The sequence below is a fragment of the Schistocerca nitens genome, chromosome 3 (genome assembly GCF_023898315.1).
Source record: "Schistocerca nitens isolate TAMUIC-IGC-003100 chromosome 3, iqSchNite1.1, whole genome shotgun sequence".
Lineage (NCBI taxonomy): Eukaryota > Metazoa > Arthropoda > Insecta > Orthoptera > Acrididae > Schistocerca > Schistocerca nitens.
The window spans coordinates 814,500,268-814,519,876 of record NC_064616.1 but is presented as its reverse complement, the minus strand read 5'-3'; positions in this window follow the sequence as shown (position 1 = coordinate 814,519,876).

The following is a 19,609-nucleotide window of genomic DNA, read 5'->3' as shown; positions in this document are numbered from 1 at the left end:
ATCTAAACCACGATTTTAGTCTTCTAAAGTACCTTTTCCTTTTAACTGCAACACTAAATGCTCTACTTTTGTGACCTCTTACTTAAGTACCATTTATTTGCCGGCATTGTAATTCAGAGCAACTGAAGCTAATCTGAACGCGTGTCATTTTTGGTTATTTTTCCAAAAATTGAGGGCTGGCTCAAGATATGGTTTTGGTTCCAACTTCAGGACGATTTTTTTAAAGTGAGATACCCGTTTTGCTTGCAATTTGGAAACCGTTTATTTGTGGACATTATTATTCTGGAGAAGCGTTCTTATATTTGTTTGCTTACTATCAAATTTATAGACGTGTTCTTCTGAAGTAACGTAGATCAAGACAACAGAATTTTGAATGAGAACTTCAAAAACCTTTCATATTTGAGGCTTAACTTTCCTGACGCACTGAGGAGAGTTTCTTAGTCTTGCCTACATTCCATCCACTTCACCCTGACTCGCTGCCGAACCAACATACAATGACTGGAAGCACTCGTAAGATGATGTGGTGTTCACCCGATACAAGATACAGAGATTTAGGTACCAATCGAAACTGCCTGGGTTGACAGTTTTTGTGGCCAATGAAAGTGAATGCTGAAAGCATTTTCGTCTGTGAAGTGGGAGTAGAGTATTTACCGCGACAGAGAAAAAATCATTTACATAAAAAATGAAGCTACATGCCAGATTATTCGGGCTAAAGACAGAATCAAGTCTGAGCATAATCTTATAACTGGAACTAATTACTGACCACCGAACCCACGCCAAGAGTTAAACGATAACTTTATAGAAAAACTCATCTCGCTAAAGCGCATGTACACAGCCGTACCATAATGAGTAGAGAAGATATTAATCATACAGGTATCGTTCGTAATAATTGTACTTTCATAAGTGTTGGTCACGGTAAGACACTCTTGCTGAACATTTCTATATACCTTTTCTAAAATGTACCTACCTTAGAAGTAAGCAAAGTGTTTAATATTTCAAGAGGAAATGCCATAACTGTTACACCATTTATGCTGCTGTGAGACAAGACTGTCATAGCCATTATGGAACAATGTTTGCCGTTGCCTATTGCATCGTGACTGTACCAAGACGTGTTCTTCTTCGTTCAAAGCAATTCGATGGCCACGCTGCAGAGTTTTCGTGGTCTGCACTTACATATCCGCCACGCAGTCTGGAACTCAAAAATTTCCATACGTTCGGGTACCTAAAGGAAGATATTCGTGGTCATCAATTTGCTCCGTACGAATAGATACAGGCCTGGTACAAAAGTGATTCTTTACGCAAATCTGGGCAGATTTTCATTACGAGCCAAGTTATAAACGAATCAGTTGTAGCGGGAATGTGGCAGTTTGAAGACGGGCAGAGGGACAAGTCTGTTTATTTGTGAAGAAAGTAATTATTTAAGGGAATGAGGTAGTATAGTGTTCAGTAATAGTGGGAACGTGTCACGTGTAGAAGAGAATCAGTACCATGAGAATGGAAGAAGCTTGAGGGTGCAGAAACGTGTGAGAAGATGAAGTTTTCAGTTATTTTTCATAGCACCACCGTTTCAGTGAACAAGCAAATTTTCGGAGAAGGCACGATTTCTTCGAAGCTGTCAACAGAGAAGAGAGGACAAAAGATAAACAGACATAGGACATAAAATTGAAACCGAAGGTTCAGCAGAACGTCGTCTCGATAATCTTGTGATTCCTGCGTCGATGATTCCAGACATCGAAAGTGTGAGAAGGGACTTCCCGACCTTACAAAAGGAGAATATACGATGCACCAATGGGGACTGTGTACGAAATAGATGAACTCGTTATTTTGAGTATCGAAATAGGAGGTGACTGAAGTACAATTGTTATCAGCGAACTTTCCGAAGCAAGACGATTCACAGGAGCAACAGTGTGAATTAATAGAATATTTGTGAATTAATTTATTTGTTTTCGATATGACCCATCGTCAAATTAACGTCCTCCAGTGGACATACGATTTACTATGGCTCCTGCGATATCCAACTGCTGCAGAAGATACATCACATGTGAGGGAGCTACTACCTTTCCCTACTGACAGCCATTATTTTCGACACATCAGTGGCTATTTACATTCGATCTAAACAATATGTAGATGACTACACGTAGAGATGAATGACAATGAACAATAACGAATCTGACTAACTTACCTCAGGACAAAGGCAATAAACACAAAATATATTTGACTGTTCTTTAGATCACGTAATTTATACGCAGTCACTACTATTTAAATAAAGCAATGAACTCATGCTTTAGTGAGACCATAATGTAAATAAATCATTACTTATTTCATTAGCTGCCATAAGCTATTTCGGTATTTACATTTGTTTTGTAAAGTATGTTTATTTTATCACTTCTCAGCTAATTGTATTATCAAAACTGAACTTAACTAACATGATTCCATACTCTATAGCCACATAGTTTCGATAAACATTTCAAGCCTCAGGTTTGAGTCTCACTGATCTTTTAACTCAGCATGGCTCTGAGCACAATGGGACTCAACTTCTGAGGTCATTAGTCCCCTAGAACTTAGAACTAGTTAAACCTAACGAACCTAAGGACAACACAAACATCCATGCCCGAGGCAGGATTAGAACCTCCGACCGTAGCGGTCTTGCGGTTCCAGACTGCAGCGCCTTTAACCGCACGGCCACTTCAGCCGGCTACCTCAGCATGTTGAATAATTTTCGGTAATTCGAATTACTTCATACATTCGTAACTCCCGTTATAAAAAATGAAGCAAACTGTGTTGACACACGGCGCTTCATTCGTCGAAACAGAGAAATTATTTATCCTTCTAAATACCTACATAAATAATATTACGATTCTACTATATCTCTACTTAGTTTATGTGCTTATGTGTCTTTATCCGTGTGTGGTATCAAGACATATGCCATAGCCAAGAGCAGAAGCTGGGCTACCCACGTGTAGGTTGTTATTTTGGTCTTCAGTCCAAAGACTGGTTTGATGTAACTCTCCATGCTGCTCCACCCTGCACAGTCCTCTTCATCTCCGAGTAATTGCTGTTACCTACTTTTTTCTGAATCTGCCTACTGTATTCATATCTTCGTCTCCCTTTACGACTTGACCCCCCTACGCCCCCCCCCCCCCCCCAATCGAATGTTCGACTTTCTTCTGTACCATGACTTGTCAAAAGCTTCTATTCGATTCTTGTCTGCACTGTTTGTCGTGCAAGTTCCACTTCCATACACGGCTACACCCCATCATCATTTAACCATAAGGAAGCGCGGCGAGCCCTCAGGAAAATCACAGCTTTAATTATCTTTCGATTTCCGCCGTTTGCAGTACCAGCACAGCAAGGTCGTCTTGGATGGTCTTAAAAGGCCAGATCAGTTAGTCATCGAGACTGTTGCCAATGCAACTACAGAAAAGGCTAGTGCCCCTCTCGAGGAACCATTAAACCTGTGGTACAGCTATGTATCGATGAGGCACTCAGGTATTGGTGTAGTAACAAATAATTTTGGGGATACGGAAGCAGGATTGTTGATGGCATTTCGTGATTGTTGATTGACAGTCATCTGTACTGAGTAATATTAAACTGTGCTTCATTAGTACTAGAGCGAGAGCTCTTGTATTAATATGATAATCCATGTAACTTGTTCCGACAGTGTATTAATTTATAACACTTGTAAGATATTAAGGTGTGCACCACTTTTGTTGTGTTGAGAAATGTCTGTACTCATTAGTGTTCACATATACTGTTCACACCTTTTCAGCTTGTCTCTGAGTTTAGTCTTTTGAACATGTTTCTGCTTCAATACATAACAATTACATCTGCCTCCCACGTAAGAAATTCCGTATATGTTGCCATGAGTTTGTGGTGGAATCAGAATATGATTAGTGAGAGCTGTGGAGTGTGAACCAAGTAGAGGGTGAAATGATGTCCTATAACTTGACACGTGAATTTGATGACATAGTTTCCTCCCACGGTTTAGCCAACGGCAGATATCGATAAGCCCTTGCCACGAACGACAGACGACATTTTAATCCCCCATTCCAGCTGAAAGTAAAATTCATCAGGTTACTTCGGAAAATTGCACACACTGACTGAATCATAAGCAACAAACACAAGTGAAAGCGGTAATACTAGCAAAATTCGCAAGTAGCTTATAAACCAGTGAGTGTTGTACGGAGTTGACGAGAGACGCGAAATTGGAAAAAAAAAGAATTTGATGAACAGGCGCTGCACAAGTTAAAATCCACGCCCTTGCTCCCGGAGGTTCAACGAAACTTACGATATGCAGCTTTCTCCGTTGAACTGATCGAAGATCCCTTGTTGTGACACGAGTGGGCGGTGTGAATCAGAGACTTTCAAGATTGTGTGACAAGCTGGACGGAGCTGGGGCTTAATAGATTAGCGCAGTATGGCCTCCGTAAATGGGTCAGTGGCGCACTACACACCGAGATCAGATCTATCTAGCTGATGGTGTGTGGGATACCCACGAGGCTGTTTTAGCCTAGGCGGCATTCCATCAACTTCACCCTAACTCAGATCTCGCTGAGATACAAATTGAAGCAGCATGCCCAAATATTTAGGCAAGACTCAGTATCAATATGGGCAAAGTCTTATAACTGGATATATTTACTGAACACCTGACTCACGCCGAGATGTAACCGAAAACTTTAAAGCCAAACTCATCTCGCTAAAGTGTATGTTCCCCATTCATACTGCCCTGTTTGGAGAAGATTTTAATCATAGCTCAATCGATAGGAATAATTAATCATTTGTAAGTGTTTGTCACGGTAAGGCACCTTGCTGAAATTGCTATATGCCATTTCTAAAAGTACCTAGTTACTTCGTATTACCACTCGTTATGGAAATTTATTTGATCTAATGGCAATAAACTGACTAGACTTGTATGAGGATATTTATACTCAGAGTCGTATCAATGACCTTGAGGCGGTTATATAGGTGGGAGCCATTGGAAACTCGTTATACCAAGCCCTGCTCCACTATGTCAGAAGCAAATCGATGGCCCCGAATGTCTTACTTCAGTACTTCAAAATCACGGAAATCAAATAGGATGAGATCGGGATCGAATGGCGAATGTGTCAGGGCTTCCAGCGAAACATCTGCAGCATATTCAGAACGAACTTAATAATATGTCGATGAGCTTTACGTTGGGATGGTTGTGTCGAGTACACTGATGAAATTTCTTGGTAAGACATTACACATACTCATTACAGCCCTAACCTCTGGCCTTCAGATTTTCATATTTTCTGGGCTCTGAAAGAAGAATATTCGTGGCCGAAGATGTGCCCGAGACATACATATACACGCCTGGATAGAATCGTGATTCCTTATGCACATCTACACAAATTTTTGCTACGAAGAAAGTGGCAGTTTACGGACGGGCAAAGGGACGTGTCTGTGTATCAGTGTAGTGGCGTAGCAAGACAGCCACGCCACTCGAAGGTAGCCGAAAGGCACGTGTTAAGCTCACGCAGACTGGCGTGAGGTCTGGAACATTACAAAGAAATGAGAACTTACAAAACGGACGCAGTTGCTGTAATACTTAACTTTAATAAACATTTGTAGAACATCGCTCTTGGTGATACATGCTTCACAATATTAATTATCAAAGGCTATGGCGCCTTGCTAGATCGTAGCAAATGACGTAGCTGAAGGCTATGCTAACTATCGTCTCGGCAAATGACAGCGTTTTTGTCAGTGATCCCCTTCTGGCAAAGTCGTCTGTACAACTGGGGCGAGTGCTAGTAAGTCTCTCTAGACCTGCCATGTGGTGGCGCTCGGTCTGCTATCACTGACAGTGGCGACACGCGAGTCCGACGTATACTAGCGGATCGCGGCCGATTTAAAGGCTAACACCTAGCAAGTGTGGCGTCTGGCGGTGACACCACAGAAGAAATGATAATTTTACAGAACTGAGGTAGTATTCTGTGTAGTATATAAATGGAATGTGTAATGTGGAGAAGAAAACTGCAGGACGGTGACCATGGAAGCACTGCGCCTGCCGAGACGAGTGAAGCAAAGACGTTTGCAGCTAATTATTATAGCATCATCGTTGCAGTGAAACAGCAAATATTCAGGGAAGACACGATGTCGTCGAAGTTATCAGAAGCGAATAAAACACAATAATAGAAAGCAGACGTAAGAGATAAGATTCAGGAAATGAAGATGCAGCAGAACATCGTCTCCATAATCATTTGTTTCTTGCGTCGAAGGTTCCGGACATATAAAGTGTGACAAGAGACGAATCGATCTCAGAAAACGAGAATATAAGCTGCAGCAACTGGGGAAGTGTACGAAAAAGATATACTCGTTATTGTAACGAAGGAAGCATTATTTCGACTGGGCTACAATTCTTATCAGCGATCTTTACAGCTCAAGACGATGCACAACAGCAACAGTATGAATTAATAGCATTTCTTTCAATTAATTTGCTCGTTTTCGATGCCAACTATCTTCAGCTTATCGTCCTCCCGTGGACATCTGATTTACTATGGTACCCTTGTTATTCCGCTGCTGCAGAAGATACTTCTCAGGTGAGGGAGCAACAGTTACTGGACGTGATTCTCTTCGACACATCAGTGGCTAATTACTTTCGAGCCAAACAGACTTCACGTAGAGCTAAATAACAATGAAGAATAATGAAACTAAATAAATCATTTCAGAACAATAACAATAAACTGAAATATATTCGATTTTTCACTCTGACGCTTGATTTTCTCGCAGTCAGATGTTTTATCTCACTATTTAAATTAAGCAGTGAAATCGTGCTTACCTGAGAGCAAAATGTAAAATGAATCTTTACTGTTTCTATCGGCTGTCATAAGTAATTTGGAAATTTAAATTTCTTGTTATGAGATTCGTTTACTTCATCACTTCACATCAAATTGTATTATCAAATGTGATCTTAACTAACACTGTTCCATATTCTGCAGCCTTAAACTTTCTATAAATTTTTCATGTCGTAACTATCATTCTGATCGTAATTTGAAATCGTTGTGCTCCATGTTTTTCAATAATTTGTATTAATTTATGAATTCTTAACTCTCCTTATGGAAAATGAGCGAATGGTATTGACGCACAGTACTTCAGTCGCCAAACAGAGATGTTATTTCTCTATCTAAATAGCTACCTAAGTACTAATACGATTCTGTATCTGTACCTGCTTTCTATTATTATGTGTGTAAATTATTGCGTTATCTAGTCATATGCCATAGTCAAGAGCAGCAGGAAATTTAGGCACGTCAAGGTAAGGCCAAACTGTTTGTTTGCTAATTAATTGTTTTGGCGAAACCCTAGCGTGGTTGTTGGCGGCATTTTGTTAGAGTTCATTGACAGTGTTCTCTATCCAGTGATTTTAAAGTGTGCTTCAGAAGTAGTACAGCCAGTGTTCCAGTAATACCTTACAATTGTAAGGTATTAAGATAAGCACGACTTTTGTTGTGTTGAGAAGTATCTGTTCACAGTGGTGTTGCCGGCCGCGGTGGTCTCGCGGTTCTAGGCGCGCAGTCCGGAACCGTGGGACTGCTACGGTCGCAGGTTCGAATCCTGCCTCGGGCATGGATGTGTGTGATGTCCGTAGGTTAGTTAGGTTTAAGTAGTTCTAAGTTCTAGGGGACTGATAACCACAGCAGTTGAGTCCCATAGTGCTCAGAGCCATTTATATCACAGTGGTGTTGACGTACATTGTTAACGTCATGTCGGTTTGTCCGTGAATTCAGTTCTCTGAACATGATTCTGCTTTAGTACATAGTAATCACTGCTGCCTCCTACGTAAGCCATTCCATCAATTGTCGTTCCGAGTTTGTGATTTAATAAGAAAAAGAATTCGTGATTGCTGTGGAGACTGAACCAAGCGCACTGTAAAATGAAGTCAAACTATTTGACACGGCAATATAATGACGTAGTATTTTCCTACGGTGTATCCAACGGCACTAATCGACAAGCAGTTGTCATGTACGACGAACGACATTTTAAACCCGCTTTCTATCTGAAAGTAAACTTCAGCAGGTTCATCGAGCGACTTGCACGCACACACTCACTCATAGTCAACTAACAAAGTACTGCAGATCTCTTCTTCACGTTACACATTACAACTATTTACTTCACAGAATATTATCTCGTTTCTGTAAATAACGACTTTTTTCACTAAGGAACTGATACGACCCTCCGCCATCATAAAACTGCCATTGCTCTGTTCCAACTGCCATTATCATTTACCACTTGCCTCATAATAAAAATTTGTGCAGATTTGCATAACCAATCACGACTTTACCTAGGCCTGCATCAATACGTCTGGAGCAAATCTACGGCCACGAATATCTTCCTTCAGTGGTCCATAAATATGTAAATCGGATAGGGAGTCTTCGGCTCTTTATGGAGGATGTGTAAGGGCACAGAAAGAACTTCTTCGCTTTAATCGAGATAACTTTAGCAGCTAAGTGCCCGCCCACATCCTGCTAAGCATTTTTGAATAAGCTGCTGAAGTTTCCTGGAAGCCCTTACACACTCTCCATACGATCTCGATCCCTCCCCATGCGATTTCCATGTTATTGGAGCACTGAACAAAGAAATTCGTGGCCACTGATTCGCTTTTCACGATGAGGGGTACGTATTATTACAATAATGGTACGATTGGTACCACAATCACTTTCCCGCAATGGCGTTGAAAATCTCATCTCACAGCAGGATACATGTTTTAACAGTTATGCCAAATACTCTTGAAATAATAAAGAGATTGCGACCAGTTTCTGCAACCTTCTTGTTTTCCTGGCTAATCTCTCTTACAGCCGCATCAAAGTCACTGATACCATTTTCAGTACGAACATCCTCAGTCTATCGATTTATTGCCATTAGATCCAAAAAATCATCACAAGTAGACATACTATCTATCTAAACTATGTACTTTTTAGAAAAGGCGTTTAGCAATTTTGTGCGTGGTGTTTTACCGTGACCAACTTTCACAAATGTTTAATAATTCCTATCCATATCTTTAAAATCATCTCGAATCATGACAGTGTGAATGAGGGACATGCAATCTAGCGAGTTGTTCCTCTTTGAAGTTTCCGCTTACAATTTCGCGTGAGTCCTGTGATAAATAGATAGATGCAGATATTGAATTATGCCCACACTTTATACTGAGTGTTGCCAAGTAATCTGGCATGCAGCTTAAATTTTTATATCAGCTGATAAGAGTTTGTTATCTCTTACGATAAATACACTACTTTCGTTATCCATACGCTTATGCATGCAATGTACACTTGCATTTACCACAAAAATTATAATCGCTGTAAGTTTGGATTTTTACCCAAATTTCGATACTTTATATTGTTAGAACTCCGCTTCCAATCCTCGTACGTTGTTGCGAATGCTTCGGCAGCTGATCGGGTTGAAGTGGGTGGAATTTTGCATAGGATAAAAAAAATTCTGAATATCACACACACTGTCGGACTTAACTGCTGTGGTAATCAGTCCCCTAGAACTTAGAACTACTTAAACATTACTAACCTAAGGACATCACACACATCCATGCCCGAGGCAGGTTTCGAACCAGCGACCGTAGCGTCGTGCGACTCCAGACTGTAGCGCCTAGAACCGCTCGGCCACTCTGGCCGGCGATCAATTTTCAATATTAATGTATTTCCTCTCCAAGGACGTAGACTGCGCAATAGTGTCTTCCATTGCAGTTCCACATATCTCTTGGCATATGCTCGTTATCGATCCATTGGTCCACTATACAGTCGTGGAAGTGCTGAAACTACTGGTTTTCAAGCGTGCCTCGCCCGAATAGACAACCAACAATCATCCAGCATTTCCAGGCTTTATCCCTCCTCTGTTGAAGTAAAACGAAATTTGCTTATTTGACGTTCACTGAATTAGCCATGATCGTGAGTGGTGCATAATTTTTTTACGTAAATTTGCTGTTCTTTTCAAATCTTAAATCAAATATTAGGGTCCCCATTTAAAAAGAAATCACTCTTAAGTTCCAAAACACCATGAAAATCACGTTGAAGCTCACGACCAGTAGCAGCAATTCGTGACCCACTTTGCCACCTACAAATTTTATCTGAGACATTTTGCTGTATCTCATTTCCGTCCCGATTTATTCTCTAGTATGGATTAAAATTTGTCCTCCCCTTTCGTTTGATGGAAACTCTACATTATGCTTACCAATGCGATGGACGCTGTAGTGATTTACTAGTACACGTCAAATACGCTCACGTAATAACGTAATAATTTATTGCTTGTTACACGGCTTTTCCTTCTACCTGAGAGCTCTGGTTGACAGAGACAGACGTCGTCCACACATAGACGCTAGGTTTCAAAACATCATTCCCAGTCGTCCAGAGACAACGAAGGAATGTTGACGCCAGGTGCATATTTGCAATACAGTCCCTATATTTTCGAAATCTGCCTGCCGTGGGCTTGTTGGCTCTGCCCGACTTCGTAATAGTACTGTTTCCAACAGCAGCCAGGTCGGATACGATTGCACCTAAAATGATATTAAAATTTCTCGGCCATTGCTAACATGGTGTTCGATGTCGCAGCTGTACCACACACAGACCTTAGAGATGTTGCCTAACTTAAAGGCGTGATAGCTTTTGCTGCAGATACTGGTCACCTCTTTTGGTGGGCATTTTGTAACGCTGTGCTGTTTCTTAATCACACAGAATCTTTGGTTGGAAGTAACAAAATTTTCCTGTTACATTATTATTCTTATTATATAATTATTACTGACTACATGCCCTTTCTATTACATGAAGTATTACATTACAAAATGAGTAATGAACAGGTGGCTTAGCAAGGCTTTACCTATCGCGTGTGGTAAATGTTATATATATGCTATGATTGGATGGAAATCAGTAGAATAGCAGTGCTTAAGGTTTTTGCTATGATGTTATTAATACATCCAGACGTCATTATTTCTACCAATGGGGGATATGTGTTCCTTTGTAACTCGTGCACTATGACGCCACACACACAATGCAATAATTTTATGGTGGATTAGCAGTGATACATAATACTCCGATACTTTTGGGCACATACTGATTTATTGTGTTTGGCTGAGAGCAGCATTATAACGCTCATCCGACGCGATGTTGACGTGACGTCGTGGGCAGTGGGACACAACTTAAAATTTTGGAAAGTCACGAAAATTTGTAAAGTACGCAAATTATAGTATATACAAATATATACGTAAAACATGAACAAATACGTAAAATAGTGAAAAACGAGAGTACAAAATACCTGTGCGGATGTCGTCTCTGCTCGTGCCTCGAATTAGGAAGATCAAGTAAACTTAATTTGTTATTAACGAATGGACCTCTAGTGATGTGAATTACCGTAATTATAGTATCATTAATTTATTATCAACGAACAGATATGGCCTGATCCCTTCCTGTGCTGCACAAACACCAGTTGAAGCCATTGAGGTCCTTTTGTTGCTTGGAGGTCTAAGGCGCGTTGGTTCTCTAACTGTCTGCTGTATGTAATTTTCGGGAAATACGCTCAGAATATTTGGAACAAAACTGCACAAATCTGAACAGGTCATTAATAAAACGTTACTAGCTGGTTAATGAATGACTTTAACATTAAGCATTTCCATATAACACACAGTCAGAGATCTGTAAAACAGAAGACATACAGTCACTGCCGTGGCGCATCACGCAGATATCGACAGTTAAGAAATACAGATCACATACCAGATACATCGAGCTGTACTGACGAACTGAAGATATGATAATTGCATACATGTCACAGACAAACTGACAGTTGAACAGTGATAACAGCACCACGAAACAAAATTCTATCGGCAAGTAGCACTTCCTTTTATCGCATGACGCTCTTACAATATTCCTCGCAAGTCGTCGTCACCCCCTGTCACTATAGCTTGATCAGGAATCTTATCCACGTAATTCTGCAATTCGCACAACCGGTTCATTTCCTGACGTAGATGTTTATAAAAGCATCCGATTACCATTGTAACCCACCTTTGATCCTAAACTTCATGCAGATTGGAGATTGATCCACATTCGGACTTATTACCAACTTCGCCAGATATTACCGAATTGTATACAACAATATATAGACGGTCCCTTTAGCCTCTGTCCATCCTTATGATGAACAATGCAATGTGTATTCAGGATTTAGTTTCGGTTTTCCTCCGGTTTCAACCAAATTTTTGTTCGTAATACTGCCCTTTCATTATTACTTTTAATAAGCGGTATTAATTCTGAATCCTTACTCAATATGATAAATACTCCTGCAGCTTGCTGGTATTATATAAACCTTCTCTACTTATACTCTACTAGAGCCATAGCCTTTTATATTAGCTTCTTGACACAGATTATAGCAGGCTGGTGACGTATGTCTCTGTGGCTCAGTTTCATTTAAGTTCTTACAAGACCTCGAACTTGTTATTAGTGAGATCGGTATAACACCTTGAGTTCTCCCTGGTCTCTGTCTACCCTGTCCAGGGTGCCTAGGCCTACCATAGCGCAGTAGCTACGGAAATTTACATCTGCTTACAAACGTCAACTAATTTATCCAGTGTTCGACAAGAGCATTCAAAGTGTGGCTGCGTTGTGGTTGCTAATTTTATTTTGATTTCTGGATCTGTTAAGCTAAAAGAATTATTAATTCCATTTAGCCAATGAAGCAGCTGGTTACCAAAGTGAGATTTCTATCAATGTAACAGAAAGTCATGTGATTAAAATTATTGATTCCTGAAAGATTGTTGATGATATAGTCGCTAACAAATTCAACAGAAGTGTTATTATACGGTAAATAAATACTGAAAAACTGAATAATCTTCTTTAGGAGTGTGGAAGGCATGTAATTTATACATCTGTTACGTCACATTACTATTATTCCACAAACATTTATAATGTCTATAATAATTGTTTGATTTACATGACTTTGTAAAATGACATGGGAGGAAATTATAAGCTTTCAAGTAATACTGACTCATGTAATTATAAATCACTTTAACGTATCTAATTAACATCATCCCTTCACATATCTAAGAAGAGTAGATAATTATTCTATTCTTCTTACTGAAGCATAGACATGTAAGCAAATAGCAGTAAATATATTATGATATCTTCACGTCTCATATTAACCATTTAGCTGCTGCTAATCATATTGTATTCTTTGACCATGCTACTTCCTGAACGTGTAGTGCTAGCAATTACGACATAGATTTATCCTGCAAAATCTCTCGTCATAGGCAAATAAAAAATGGTTCAAATGGCTCTGAGCACTATGGGACTCAACTGCTGAGGTCATTAGTCCCCTAGAACTTAGAACTAGTTAAACCTAACTAACCTAAGGACATCACAAACATCCATTCCCGAGGCAGGATTCGATCCTGCAACCGTAGCGGTCTTGCGGTTCCAGACTGCAGCGCCTTTAACCGCACGGCCACTTCGGCCGGCATAGGCAAATACAAAACAGAGATGACTTCCTACTGTAAATGCATCAAACTATCGCCTGCATTCACTATTGTTCAATACTTTAGTGATTGTTGAGCATATTAGGTGCCAACTGCGTTGCAGCATTGTTTACCTACGAACTACCACTGACTCTAGTCACATATCCTACCTGATTGGTTGAAGACCACATTCTCAAATATATTACATCATCCCCTCACGAAGATAGCAGTTACTTAGAAACATTAATAACGAAGATAATTTGATGTAAAACACAGTTTCAACAAACCAAATTATTTAATACATATTGCATAGGTAACAAGAGCTAACCCTTGGTTTCAAAAACAATGTAAACAAAACATTCGGTATTAAATTATGATGACAACAACATGCGATAATAATCAAAATACACTGCTGTTACATTACAGGCTGGATAGATCTTTTATGTTGTATTACAAACACCTCCCACAAACAGGATCGCTATGAACTGTATCTAATAGAGCAGTCAGGCATACTTGCTGGAGCAAAGGCATAAACCCTTTTAATCGTAAAATATTATGTATGCTAATTAAGTACTTCAGTAGTGTCAGTGTCGTCGTAACTGCCGTCTGCTTCACGTCTGCTGTGCAGCGAGATACCTTAATTTAAGTATTAACTGTAGTTTTCTTACTCGTCACTTCTTCTTCCGTGTGTTTTTGCTTTTAGGATGCTTTAATTGTCCAGTGCTAGTAATATTGTTCCATAGATTTCTTGTTTGTTTTGAATTCAGTCAGAGAAAGTCCCTTTAGTCAACCATAGTACCAGTAGTGCTAGTGTTTGTTTTCAATACAGTCCAGAGACAGGTGGTGATATTTTCCTTGTTTTCTACAAGAAGTGGCTAGCAACCACATTTTAGTCAACAATTAGCCGCCTTTAGTGAATAAACAAAAAAATGGTTCAAATGGCTCTGAGCACTATGGGACTCAACATCTTAGGTCATAAGTCCCCTAGAACTTAGAACTACTTAAACCTAACTAACCTAAGGACATCACACACACCCATGCCCGAGGCAGGATTCGAACCTGCGACCGTAGCAGTCCCGCGGTTCCGGACTGCAGCGCCAGAACCGCTAGACCACCGCGGCCGGCAGTGAATAAACAGTCTAGTTAAAAGTTGATTAAATCTCTACAGTAAATTGATTTCTTAGGATGGATAGGATTTGTGACTGCTGTGTACGGACGCAGGAGGAGCTGACCACTGTTTCCGAACAGCTGAACGTGATGATGGCCGCGGTCAGCCGTCTTCAGGCTGGTGCCTCGGAGTGTAGCGGCAGTGGGGAGTGTGGTGCGTCGCATGGTACACCCCAGGGTTTACATGCTTCACCCACTGTCCCTGTTGTCGAGACATCTTCCCGGGTACCGGACGCGGTTGGGAGACCCTCTCCCCAAGGGGAGTGGCGGGTTCAGCGGCGTTCGCGGCGCACGAGGCGGAGGGTCAATGTGGAGGCTGGCCGTGTGGCATCACCCGCTCTGCCTGTGAGTGGACATCTGGCCGCTCCTTCAGCAAGGTCCGAGCAGGCACACGGGGGAGGAGTTTATTAGTTATTGGGAGCTCCAACGTTAGGCGGGTGGTGGAGCCCTTAGGGAAATAGCGGAAAGGTCGGGGAAGAAGGCCAGTGTTCACTCTGTCTGCTTGCCAGGGGGTCTCATGCGAGATGTGGTGGAGGCCCTGCCGGTGGCGATAGAGAGCAGTGGGTGCACCCGACTGCAAGTTGTTTCTCATGTCGGCACCAATCACTTCTGCCGTCTGGGTTCAGAGGTCATCCTCAGTTCGTACAGGCGGTTGGCGGAATTGATGAAGGCGGAAAGCCTCGCTCGCGATGTGGAATCGGAGCTAACTATTTGTAGTATCGTTCCCAGAACCGATCGCGGTCCTCTGGTTTGGAGCCGAGTGGAAGGCTTAAACCAGAGGCTCAGACGATTCTGCGGAGATCTGGGGTGCTAATTTCTCAACCTCGGCTACCGGGTGGAGAAATGTAGGGTCCCCCTCAATAGGTCAGGCGTGCACTACACGCCGGAGGCGGCTACAAAGGTAGCGAAGTACGTGTAGGCTTTTTAGGTTAGAGAATTCCCTCCCTAGGCCCGACAAGATGCCTCCTGAGACGCGGCAAGGTAGGAGTAGGCAAAGTGCAACAGGGAATATCAATATTAATGTGCTAATAGTAAACTGCAGGAGCGTCTTTAGAAAGGTTCCAGAACTGCTCTCATTAATACACGGTCACAACGCCCATATAGTACTAAGGACCGAATGTTAGCTGAAACCAGACGTAAATAGTAATGAAATCCTAAACTCAGATTGGAATGTATACCGCAGAGACAGGCTGGACAGTGAAGGGGGAGGCGTGTTTATAGCGATAAGAAGTGCAATAGTATCGAAGGAAATTGACGGAGATCCGAAATGTGAAATAATTTGGGTGAAGGTAACAGTTAAAGCAGGCTCAGACATGGTAATTGGATGTCTCTATAGGCCCCCTGGCCCATCAGCTGTTGTGGCTGAGCACCTGAAGGATAATTTGGAAAATATTTCGAGTAGATTTCCCCACATGTTATAGTTCTGGGTGGAGATTTTAATTTGCCGGACATAGGCTGGGAGACTCAAACGTTCATAACGGGTGGCAGGGACAAAGAACCCAGTGAAATTTTTTTAAGTGCTTTATCTGAAAACTACCTTGAGCAGTTAAACAGAGAACCGACTCGTGGCGATAACATATTAGGCCTTCTGGTGACAAACAGACCCGAATTGTTTGAAACAGTTAACGCAGAACAGGGAATCAGCGATCATAAAGCGGTTACTGCATCGATGATTTCAGCCGTAAATAGAAATATTAAAAAAGGTAGGAAGATTTTTCCGTTTAGCAAAAGTGACAAAAAGCAGATAAAAGAGTACCTGACGGCTCAACATAAAAGTTTTGTGTGAAGTACAGATAGTGTTGAGGATCAGTGGACAAAGTTCAAAAACATCTTACAATATGCATTAGATGAGTATGTGCCAAGCAAGATCGTAAGAGATGGAAAAGAGCCACCGTGGTACAACAACCGAGTTAGGAAACTGCTGCGGAAGCAAAGGGAACTTCACAGCAAACATAAACATACCCAAAGCTTTGCAGACAAACAAAAATTACGCGAAGCGAAATGTAGTGTGAGGAGGGCTATGCGGGAGGCGTTCAATGAATTCGAAAGTAAAGTTCTATGTACTGACTTGGCGGAAAATCCGAAGAAATTTTGGTCTTATGTCATAGCGATAGGTGGATCAAAACAAAATGTCCAGACACTCTGTGACCAAAATGGTACTGAAACAGAGGATGACAGACTAAAGGCCGAAATACTAAATGTCTTTTTCCAAAGCTGTTTCATAGAGGAAGACTGCAATGTAGTCCCTTCTCTAGATTGTCGCACAGATGACAAAATGGTAGATATCGAAATAGACGACTGAGGGATAGAGAAACAATTAAAATCGCTCAAAAGAGGAAAGGCCGCTGGATCTGATGGGAAACCAGTTCGATTTTACACAGAGTACGCGAAGGAACTAGCCCCCCTTCTTGCAACGGTGTACCGTAGGTACCTATATCTCTAACGTCGATCAGTTGTAGAATTTTGGAATACGTATTATGTTCGAGTATAATGACTTACCTGGAGACTAGAAATCTACTCTGTAGAAATCAGCATGGATTTCGAAAAAGACGGTCGTGTGAAACCCAACTCGCGCTATTCGTCCATGAGACTCAGAGGGCCATAGACACGGGTTCACAGGTAGATGCCGTGTTTCTTGACTTCCGCAAGGCGTTCGATACTGTTCCCCACAGTCGTTTAATGAACAAAGTAAGAGCATATGGACTATCAGACCAATTGTGTGATTGGATTGAAGAGTTCCTAGATAAAAAAACGCAGCATGTCATTCTCAATGGAGAGAAGTCTTCCGAAGTAAGAGTGATTTCAGGTGTGCCGCAGGGGAGTGTCATAGGACCGTTGCTATTCACAATATACATAAATGACCTTGCGGATGACATCGGAAGTTCACTGAGGCTTCTTGCGGATAATGCAGTGGTGTATCGAGAGGTTGTGACAATGGTGAATTGTACTGAAATGCAGGAGGATCTGCAGCGAATTGACGCATGGTGCAGGAAATGGCATTTGAATCTCAACGTAGACGAGTGTAATGTGCTGCGAATACAAAGAAAAATAGTTCCCTTATCATTTAGCTACAAAATAGCAGGTCAGCAACTGAAAGCAGTTAATTCCATAAATTATCTGTGAGTACGCATTAGGAGTGATTTAAAATGGAATGATCATATAAAGTTGATCGTCGGTAAAGCAGATGCCAAACTGAGATTCATTGGGAGAATCCTAAGGAAATGCAATCCGGAAACAAAGGAAGTAGGTTACAGTACGCTTGGTCGCCCACTGCTTGAATACTGCTCAGCAGTGTGGGATCCGTACCAGATAGGGTTGATAGAAGAGTTAGAGAAGATCCAACGGAGAGCAGCGCGCTTCGTTACAGGATCATTTAGTAATCGCGAAAGCGTTACGGAGATGATAGACCAACTCCAGTGGAAGACTCTGCAGGAGAGACGTCAGTAGCTCGGTACGGACTTTTGTCAAAGTTTCGAGAACATACCTTCACCGAAGAGTCAAGCAGTGTATTGCTCCCTCCTACGTATATCTCGCGAAGAGACGATGAGGATAAAATCAGAGAGATTAGAGCCCACACAGAAGCATACCGACAATCCTTCTTTCCACGAACGAGACTGGAATAGTAGGGAGAGCCGATAGAGGTACATAGGGTACCCTCCGCCACACACCGTCAGATGGCTTGCGGAGTATGGATGTAGATGTAGAAAATGTTAGAAAGGTCATAGTATGTTAGCTAAATCGTTACAAATATCATAGTATGCTAACAATTCTGTGCGAGCATCACGGACCACCGTCCTGCACGCGGTGGGATGTTATGTGCCATAGCGAACTGGGGCTTGGCTTAATCATTTGCAGGGATTGTATCAAAATCTCAACCTTTATGGTATGCTACATGCTGACTGGGTGGATGACTCTCGTGCCAAGCAGTTACTAGACAGCGAGCTATCGGGCACCTACAACATGTCAGTTGTCTGTATCTTGTATGTGTGCCTCTGCCTGAGTGAATAAATGCTCCCCTAACGTCTCAAAAGATCAAAATGGAAATCCGTAAATCTGTCCGAATACTTCCAGTGAATATAGCCCAATAATGAACTTTTACAACCAACTATTAAGATACTTCTGTGCGTACCTCGCCAGAGTGGACAAATTGCACTCTACAAATATCAATAATAATAATCGAACACAATTGCATTTTGAGATGTGAAAGGAAGAGATGAAAGTACATTTCAGAAGACTGCAGATACAGATATGATTTCTGAATTTCATTCTAAGGCGTCGCAGTAGCATCCATCTACGTCAGCATATAAGTCTATAACATGAAAACCATTACGAAGTGCATGAGAGAGGGTACGTCCCATTGTATCAGGTATTTAGACATTTTCCCTTGCCATTCACGTATGGAGTCAGAGAAAAGTAATTGTTTACATGCCTTTGTGCATGCTGTAATTAACCTAGATTAGTCGTCACGTACCCTAAGGGAGCGATGGGTAGGCGTTTCTAACATTTTCCTACAGTCACCATTTAAAGCCGATTTTGGAAACTTTTACAGAAAATTTCTCCGGATAAATGATGACTAACTGAAAACCCTCAGCTGCCGACAGGTGTTGATATACCTCGATGTGGACAGTTGAAAATGTGTGCCCCGACCGGGACTCGAACCCGGGATCTCCTGCTTACATAGCAGACGCTCTATCCATCTTTTTTTTTATTTGAACTATTTGTAGGCACCTGAGACAAATTTAAAACTTCTGCGCCGCAACGCGAAACATTTACGAAAGTAACGCTTTAATTGTGTTGCACGGTGTAGATTTTAAAAATATAATGTCTACGCCCCTCGCCCCCCTCCCCCGCGTTTGTACTTATAACCAATGCAAATAATATATTTTAAAGTTTTGTTTATGCCACTGCAAGTTTCACTGTGGCGCACCAGGCAGCAAGGTGGTAGCAGTTGTAGCAAATGTACAGGCACTATCATCAATGACAGTT